Source organism: Magallana gigas, chromosome 1 (genome assembly GCF_963853765.1).
Source record: "Magallana gigas chromosome 1, xbMagGiga1.1, whole genome shotgun sequence".
Lineage (NCBI taxonomy): Eukaryota > Metazoa > Mollusca > Bivalvia > Ostreida > Ostreidae > Magallana > Magallana gigas.
Genome location: NC_088853.1, coordinates 32,012,683 through 32,022,609, shown reverse-complemented (window position 1 = coordinate 32,022,609; position 9,927 = coordinate 32,012,683). Strand labels below are relative to the sequence as shown.

The following is a 9,927-nucleotide window of genomic DNA, read 5'->3' as shown; positions in this document are numbered from 1 at the left end:
CGTAGCTTATCAACGGCTGATCGTCGACAGAAGTGTGGCTGTCAGAATTTCCTCGTAAACGATTCACACGAGAAAAATATCCTCCTTAAACAAATATGTAGTATTGTTCCCTGTGCATGTTCATATGTTTCACAGCAAATTGAAAATGCATGTGTACACTGAAAGAATACACAACTTCTCTTCTGCATTACGGCTCTCTCTTTTCTACAATGCCGTTCGTTACTGTAAATACACCGATCCATTTTATTTGTGGGTGTGTCGGGTTTGACCAATCAGATCACGTCATCTGATGCGGCGTATAAGGTCGGACATTGGTCGGACATCGCTACATGAAAATGGCGATTGTTTACGCATTGAAACTATAAATCTGGGTGTTATTTTTCGATTGAGTTAAATATAATGGTGAAGCACTGTTCGTATGGGACATGTAAATCGGATAGCAGGTATCCAGAGAAACTTATGGGAGCAAAATTCATCCCATTTCCGAAGCCAAAGTCTGATTTGGAGAAATGTTTACGATGGATATCATGCTGTCGAAGACCACATGCCCAGCTTAACGTTGACAAAATTACGAAGCATACATATGTGTGTTCTAAGGTAAGTACACGTTCATTTTATTTTCAAATTATAGAATAACCTCTCATCCAGTAATTCGATATCCTTTGAACATATTGAACACTGACTATACCCAGTAACGTTACATCACGTATGTACAACTTGAAAATGGCGTCGTTTTTGTTCCGACTTCTAAAATACCAAAATGCCCATACTGGCATAAACAAATTAGATTTTAACACTTGTTTATATGTCGGAATGCTTATAAAACAAATGCAATAAAATTTTAAACCTGTAGCTTTGTGCTGTGACAGAGAGTCAGACAGAGCGCATTACATATCATAGAATATACGGATTGTATTACTATTTTATTTTACACTGTTTCAGCATTTCATTTCATTGGATGGCCCTTCAGATGAATACCCAGATCCTTGTGATGCCCAGACTGGTGAACTGCACAGAGCAAGGCGAAAGATCATATACTTGTCTCAACAGTCAAAATCAGATGATTTAAACAGCAAGACCAGGTTTGCATCAAATAAAACATTTCAATAATCAGCTGATAAGTGTTGGGTTAAAGATGAACATATTTGTCTCTGGTCAGATAATATATTGCATAACTTTCTCTACATCTGTATTCTGTATTCTACATGTTCTATACCGGTCTTATAAAGAAGTTTTTTATCAATTTTTTTTTTCAGTAGTACCAGTACTGATGATTCACCAGACTCTCATGCAATGGAATGCTGTTTAACAACACAGACAACTTCAAATCCTGTCATAGATTCCTCATGCCAAACAGAAGAAGAATGTATGTATATTTGTCAATATCAGATTCTGCTTCTGTGATTTAGCTGGTTCCTTTTTATTAATTGAACACAGTAACACACTTTCATTTGTGAAATAATTCATTTCATAGCTGTAAAGTAACATTTGATGACTTAAACTATGCAGCAGGAATATTGTTCAATATTCTTGGTCTGTATTGAAGATAAAAATTAGCAAGCTTATCAAACATTTCTGTAATGAAGTCAACATTTTTGGTTATTTTTTCCACAAATAAATCTTTTCTTGTGTACACAACAAATATGCAGAAAGAAACACCTGTCACCATTAATTGTCCCTGAATTTGGAAATAATAATCATGATTCTTTTTCAATGTATATGAGTCTCCTAATATCTCAAGACAAAACTTTGGTAAGTTCACTGCCTCTGCGATGAGTAAATCTCTAGCTGAAAAGGGACATTTTATTTCCAATACCCCAGTCTGTCCTTCTATACACACTTTACCATCAGGCGAGGCAGCAAGAAATGAAAATCTTGGATTTACTACTAATCCACAGTCATGAATATGTACATTGTGGAATTTTTCCATATATTTCTGTTTAGCTATGTTTTCATTACATTTGCCGTAGGAAGTTGCTTCAGTAGTAAAATTTTTACTTTCAAATATGCTAGAAACAAAAGTGTCGGTGATTTCTTTTTTCCTTTTGAAGAAGTTTCAAAGTCAAAGATCAAAAACTTGTTTGAATTTTACACTGGATTAAGTTATAGTAGATTTCTCATGCTTCTTGTGTTTCTCTTTCCAAGTTGTGAAAATCCAATCATTTATGAAGACAAAAGAAAAGAAACACATATTGACAAGTTTCCTTTGTCACAGCAGTTGTTTATGTACCTTTGCAGACTAAGAAATGCTTTAAATGTGAAAGATTTAGCATTCAGATTCAATATTAAGGTTCAAACTGTGTCAACAGTAATTAATGGGGTAGCGAAGTACATGTATTTGAGATTAGGTTCCTTAAGTTATTGGCCCCATCGAAATACAATCATAGGAATCATGCCAGAATCTTACAAACATGATTTTCCAAACTGTTTAGCTATTCTTGACTGTACCGAGCTAAAAACTGAAAAACCTTCATCATTGAAACAACAAAGTCAGTGCTATTCAGACTACAAATCATCCAATACATTAAAAGCTCTTGTTGTTTGTGACCCAAGAGGGTCAATTTTATTTGTTTCGGATTTATTTTCTGGAAGTATTTCTGACAATGATATCATTGAACAATGTGGTTTTTATGATTATTTAAAACATTTGAAAGAAATGGAGTTTATTGCTAATAATGATGCCTTAATGGCTGACAAAGGGTTTCTAATTGAAAAAGAGTTGGCACTTTTAGATTTGCAGTTGAATATTCCACCCCTTGCATCTAGTGCTAGGCCATTTAGTGAAAGCGATGTAAACCTCACCAGAAAAATAGCTACTCATAGAATACACATTGAACGTGCCATCAATCAAATAAAGTGTTTTAAATTATTGAAAAGAAAAATTCCTGTGAGCATGTTTAATTGTATTAATGCACATTGGTTTGTAGCTGCGATGTTGACAAATTTCCAAGATACTTTAGTAAAGTTTTGAAAATGAATGTTCTTGTTTTTATTTAATTTAGTACATGCATGCAAACATTTCTGTGTCTTATACCTGATATGGAAGCATTGACCCCATCTGTACACCACCTAGTGTTGTCTCAATCAGCTGAACCTCCTCCTGAAGGAGGTAGGATAGTGGTGTTCCCACAGCTGCGGAATCTGTCTTTAGCTTTTTCACCTCCATAGCACCAATATCTGGTATTCTTAATTAATTTATATGCGGTGAGTTCATATATTCTAGTTTAGATTTATATTATTCAAACGTAACATGTCTCATGAAGACTTTATTATAAAAACCTTACAATAATTTGTCAGTACCTCATCTTTGGCATAATGCTTTGGATAGGCCTCTTTTTTCTTGGGGTCTGTTTAGGTTTAGAAAACACCATTGCAGAAAGTGGTTCTGGGCTGATTTTGGACCCCCGTGGTTTATGCCACTGCTGTGGCATACTAGTGCAGGCAAGTGCTGAAGGAACTTCAGTCATGCCAAGATTTTTGTAGTGAATTAAAGTGTATAGCATACCAATTGAATGGGAACAAGTACCGCTTACTCTGAAAAGAATATTTTTAAACACGTATGTGGAATATGTTACGATGGGTTTTTTTTAAAATAAACATCATAATCTTTCGATATAAGTACATACCCAGCTTTGCATGAGCAATGACTCTCTGTGATACTTGAAGTTGCGATCGTAATTGTCATGTTTATTTTGTGGGGAGCTTCACTTTTACGCATAGATCGAAAACATTTGGCGGCGATATCTATTGATTCATCACTGGACTTGTACAATTTTAACGCATGTACATAACTATTCATGAAATAATTATAACCTCTTTCTTTCGCTCTCTTGGAAATTGATGTATTCTTGAAATAATCGAGAGAAATGTCCGAAGGGATTGATGTTAAGTTTATTTCGCCCGCCATGTTTACTTTAGAATGTCCGACCCGGAAGCGTCGCTATGACGTAACTAAGGGGGGCGGAGCTTATCGATGCAAAATGGATCGGTGTATTCGGCGCGCGCGCGCGGGGGTTACAAACAGGGGCGCCCCGACAAATAGTTGCACATAGAACGTTTAAATAATGTGTGTTCATTGAATTCATAAATGATATAGATGAAAAAAATGAAATTGAATCACAACAATTTATCTAAGACGCAACACAACGTAATGCGGGCCTTAATGTGGCATTTGTTCGCTTGTGTGTCTATGTAGACATATTAACTCGTTCATGTACGATTCTCACATATTTGTTTTATGAAATTTGAAAAAAAATATAGCACAGAACTTGTTTAATTTGATACCAAATGACATTATTTAATATATTAACAATAACTAAATTAATTTTTTTTCATAAAATGATAACGATTTTTGCTATCAGAAAAATACGTGTATGAGCTGCTGACCCTTAATTATAGGGGCCAGCCCTTTTTTCTTAATTTTAAATGAAAGCTCTCGTTATTCTAAACAACTTTTGTTCTATATGTATTAACAAAATATTTTTAGTTTAAAGGTTATAATACAAAAAGCAACAAAATTTCAGCCCCGAAAAAATCTTAAACTTTGGCGACAAATAGCTCAAAAACTAACAAAGAAATTACCAAAATTTTCATGCCAGCAAAACTATAAAATGTTACCGACAATTTCGCCAAATTTCATGCATCTATCATCTGTAGTTCCCGAGATCAACTCTGGACAAAAGACCCCCCAATTTTCAATTAAAAGGCAATAACTCATCACCGGAAGTGAATTTTAAAAATTTGAAAAAAACGTCTAGAGATATTAATATCATCTACATACCCTGAAAGTTTCATAGCAATCAGACAAAAAATGTTCGAGAAATCTCGTGCACAAAATTTGCGGGAAAAAAAAAAAATAATAATAAGAAACAGTAGAATAACAGAAGGGTTTTCCGTTGAAAAACGGAAAACCCTAAAAAGTGAAAAAGAAACAATAGAATAATAGAAGGGTCTTCCGCTGAAGACGGAAGACCCTAATAATTGAAGAATGTTTTTGTGTAAATCTTAATGTACGAGTGTTTTCAAGTTGTTCTACAGTCCAACAACCCCTTTATGTTGAATATTTTAGGTAGAAAATTAAAAAAAAAAAAAAAAAAATGGAGAGAAAGAAATAGAGAGAAAGAAGAAATCTTGGCTCCGGCATAACAGTCATTTCAGCAAAGGTTCACGTCAAAACATGGCTGACGCGAAATAATTCCCGAATTTCTCTTTGAATTTGGGGCGTTTCCGCCCGGGAGAGGAGCTGAATTTTTGTATGAGATGAGGAACGATGTGTGAGATGTCTGACTACACAGGTTTGGTAACAGTGCGATGTCATTTGAAATATTGATGCGTGTTTTTGTCTGGAGGGGGGGGGGGGGGGGGGGTGAAAAGACCCGAGCTTGATTTTCGTCGTAAATAAATCGAAAGTAGAATTTTGAGGTGTGGATCTCGGATTCGGTTAACGACAATTAGGGGAAGTCAAGTCCTAAAACAATGACTGATGCATTTTACACATGTATTTCAGTGTTGAGATTTTTTTTCGTGTCGTTTATTATTGTGTTTGACTGTTTTATTTCAACAGGATTGATAAAATCATTATAAATGTAGAAATAACGAAATCAGAAACACGTAATTTTATTCGGTAAAAATTTGATGACAGTAATTTCCACAGTTCTAACATTCATAAGTAGTTCACACGCTATCGTAGATACAGACTAAACGGAAAACAAGAAATATACATGCAACAGAAATATCACGCGGCTGCTTACATCCCTTGTACTGTGTACATTTTAAATCCTTGTACAGGCTATACTTGCCGCTTGATCTCAGGAATTTCTTCTGAATTGTTCAATCCGCTGCGTATTTGGCAGATAATAAGAATGGGGTCCGAGGTATATTTACACAAAATTTCATTAGGATTGTGTGAAGGGCTCGGGAGTTAGAATTTTTTTCTACAGTACATGTCAAGCACGCCAATCGAAACTCAAATGTCCAAAAATTCATAACTCTCTTAAAAGTGAACGAATTGGTCTGGTAATTAGTACAGTAATCTAGAATGGTACTAGGTTGAAAATAAAGGTCCAAACTGAAAGATTCAGTCAAATCAGTCCAGAAAAACTTAATGATTTTGTGAACGGGGGGGGGGGGTGGATGCGTGTAGTGTGTAAATTTTATTTCCGTGTATAGGCTATAAGCGCCGTTTGATTCTTCTTAATTGTTCAATCCGCTGCATATTTGACAGACAATAAGAATGGGGTCCGAGGTTTATATTCACGAATTTTCATTAGAATTGAGTGAAGGACTCGGGAGTTAGATTTTTTTTGTACAGTACATGTCAAACACGACGATTGAAACTCAAATGGCAAAAAGTTCATAACTCTGTTAATAATAAACGAATTGGTCTGGTAATTAGTACAGTAATCTAGAATGATACTAAGTTGAACTTAAAGGTCCAAGATCAAAGATCAAGTAAAATCGGGTCAGAAAAACTAAATGATTTTATGAATGGGGGGGGGGGGGTCGGTCAGTGACTTCTATATTAAATGGAGAATATTAAATTCTAAATATCACATATTACACAATTCTTAAACAAAATACATATGTTAGAACAATGTATAAGCGTTGTTTTAAAGATGTAACTTTTGATTTGTTTCAACATGTTAACTTTATTTCAGTATGAATACATAGCTATGGATCTCAATACTCAGATACGGGGAAAAGCGATATTATTGTAACTTCTTTTACTAAATCAAAACAGAAAAGAACAGAATCCATCATTTTAAAGATAAAAAAATCAGATCTAAGCACAAAAAGAGGGGGAAAGAAATTGGGCACTGGGGGCTCGAACCCGGGTCGCCTGGGCAATGTCAACGACTCTATCGACTGAGCTACTCGGACTCTCGCTTCAGGACTTTGATGCCTAATATCTCGAGAACGCGTTGATCGATTTTTAAACAAAATACATATTCTGAATCAGTAAAAGGGTCACTATAAGATGTAAAAATCTCAAAGAACAATATAAAAAAATAAAAAATTCGAAAAATTCTATTTTTCAAATTTCCTTCCGGTGACGACCAGAAGTGACGGCGGACATTCTCTTGACCGAGGTACATTAGAAAAACGGTAGATCTATCATATCTGAAAATTTCAGCCTTTTATCTTCACTCGTTTTTGAGAAACCCGACAGACAAAATTGACTTTTTAAAATCGTAAACGGACGATAACTTCTGACCGGAAGTGTTTTTTCAAAAAATAAAAATTATATATCAGCTTTAGATAAAAACACGTTTATATTGAAAATTTGGGCGTAATCGAGTCACAAATCTCCGAGAAATCGTCTGCACAAAATCGGTAAGAAAAAAAAAGAATAATAAGAATAAGACTAGACACGATCTCGTTGCGAGCAACAAGGAGGTCTTCTGTTCGATTTTTAGAATGAAATATGACATCATCGACTTTGATTTTCGACAACAAAACATGTTATGGAAAAGGAGAGTGAAGTACTAATGCTTTATTGTATCGCTTTTTTTAAGTTCTCTTGCTTTTTTAAATACTTGCATTTTTTTCAATTAAGATAGAAAAGATCAAACTTGTTTACCTCTGGTCCCCCAAAAATCCTAATTGGGTAACGCAAGAGAAAATCATTATATTGTTGGGATATATAAACGTATTATACCTAATCTAGCTTTAATAACCTTTCACAAAATATCCCTCAATAAAGGGCTATAGATTAAAATTTTTAGAGCTCTTTGATCCCCTAATTTAAGAGGCAATCCCCTTTTCTTGGATTCAAATGAAAGGACATTTAATTCTGAACACATTTTGTCAGCAAGTGTTTAGAAAATGTGTGGCCCCTAAAAACCCTAAATTACGTAACACATGATTAAATCATTACATTGCTTGAATATATAACTATAAGATAAACACATTTGCACCTATAACATTTCACAAAATATTTCTCAGTAAAGGGCTACAGATTAAAGATTTTAGAGCCCTTTGGTTCCCTTTTATTAGGGGCCAGCGCCTTTTTCTTGATATGGAATGAAAGGTCATTAAATTCTAAACAAATGTTGTTTAACACATGTTTAGTAATTCGTTACCGTTTTAAAGATAGATGAGAAAAAAGGTTTTAGGGGCCGGTCCCTTATCTCCTTTTAGGGGCCGTTCAACGAAATTTTGACGGTTGCAATTTGTTGAGAATATCATTTTGAACAACTTTTCTTTTATACTGCATTACAAAATATTTTTCCTTTCTCAGATAAGGGTGATCAAATTTTTTGACTTTTGGCCCCTAAAAACCCTAATTACGTAACACATGATAAAATCATTACATTGCTTGAATACAGAACTGTGAGATTAACATATTTGCTTCTATAATCTATTACAAAATATCCCTCGGTAAAGAGTTATGGGTAAACGACTTTAGAGCCCATTAGGTCCCTAATACTAGGGGTCAGCCCCTTTTTTTTGATATCAGCTAAAAGGTCTTGTAAAAATAAACTTTTTTTACATTACATGTTTTAACAAAATATTTTCCAGAAAAGAGATAAAGAGAGAAAAGCACAAAAATTCACGACGCTTTTTTAATGTCAATTTTCGAGCCATAGCGAGCTTTGGCGCCAGTAGTGCTTAACATACAAAACAACAATCATGCAAAACTTCAATCTTTCCTTTACCTACCGTAAAAAATTGAGCTTAATATCTCTTATAGTTTAGGAGAACAACAGAAGACAAAATACCCATATAAAAATTAGAAAAATCTCAATATCTCAAAAACGGATGTGACGTCATCAACACAAAAAAAAATTAATCAGGTTCAGACCAATATCTATCATATCTGAAAATTTGATTGAGATCGGACGAGTCGTTTTTGAGAAATCGCGTGCACAAAAATAGGAAGAAAAAAAATAATAATAACTAGAGCAAAGCTCGTTGCAAAGCAACGAGTGGGTCTTCCGTTAATGTCGAAAGTAAAGCTTGAAGTTCCTGTAAGAAGCGGAGCTCTTAAACCAATAACAAGAGTAACAAAAATAAAAAGATGAAAAAAATCGAATTATTCCTGGTACGACTTGCCAAAATACGAATGATTTTAAGTTCGACTTAACAAAAACCTTTCCGATTTTAAGAACGACTGAACAAATAAAATCCGAATGTGTTCAGGTACGACTTAGCAATTATTTTTGGTACGAGTTAATTTTACTTTGAACATTACACTATTTTTTAAACCCAGGACGCGGAATCAAAATTTCCGGACATGCCTGCTTTTCCGTTATTAGAATATTTTTTTTAAAAATCAGAATACAACGTATATTCGGACGAAAGATTTTACAGAGAATATGACAAAATGTTTGAAAAACATGAACTGTTTTCATTAAAATTTGTGATATACAAAATGTACAGAATTTGCTAAACATTATGCATACCTTGTTTCTTCGATTGCGAAAAACCTTGGTTATAATCTTTTCAATAATAATCGTTGTTCAGTTTTTTTTAGCTAAATCTTATTGTACAGTCTCAGCTTTGAAATATTAAAAAATACTACGTTTTTAATTTCGTATTTAGCTAGATATGTTGTACAAATATTTCTTATTTATTTGGAAAATCTACATTGACTTTTTCTTTAATATTGGTTATAAAACCGCTGTTTTACAGAGTCCATAAAATATATTACATTAATCAAAACCGCATTTTTAGGACATATTGATTTATAGACTGTGTTTTTTCAAAGCGTCTTGTTTGAATTGGTTGTACCTTATTTGAATAATAACAAATGGTAATTACTAGTATATAAACATTCACGAAACTTGAGCTTAATATTGCTGTACTGGCTACCATCAATGAAGAGGCAACTTGTTGCCAATGCACATCTTTATTCAGTCATTGAAAAACTAGTATGATGATTTGTGACAATGGCATGATGATGTGACTTGATGGGACAACACGTGA

At 34.0% G+C, this 9,927-nt stretch overlaps 1 long non-coding RNA gene across 1 annotated transcript; it reads left to right on the top strand.

Annotated features, from left to right (window-relative positions):
* The first annotated feature begins 225 nt into the window (after window positions 1-225).
* Window positions 226-2,028, top strand: LOC117680307 (uncharacterized). The gene is made up of 3 exons (XR_010707619.1): window positions 226-597; window positions 943-1,082; window positions 1,257-2,028. It is a non-coding gene; the product is annotated as an uncharacterized lncRNA (long non-coding RNA).
* The last annotated feature ends 7,899 nt before the right edge of the window (window positions 2,029-9,927 follow it).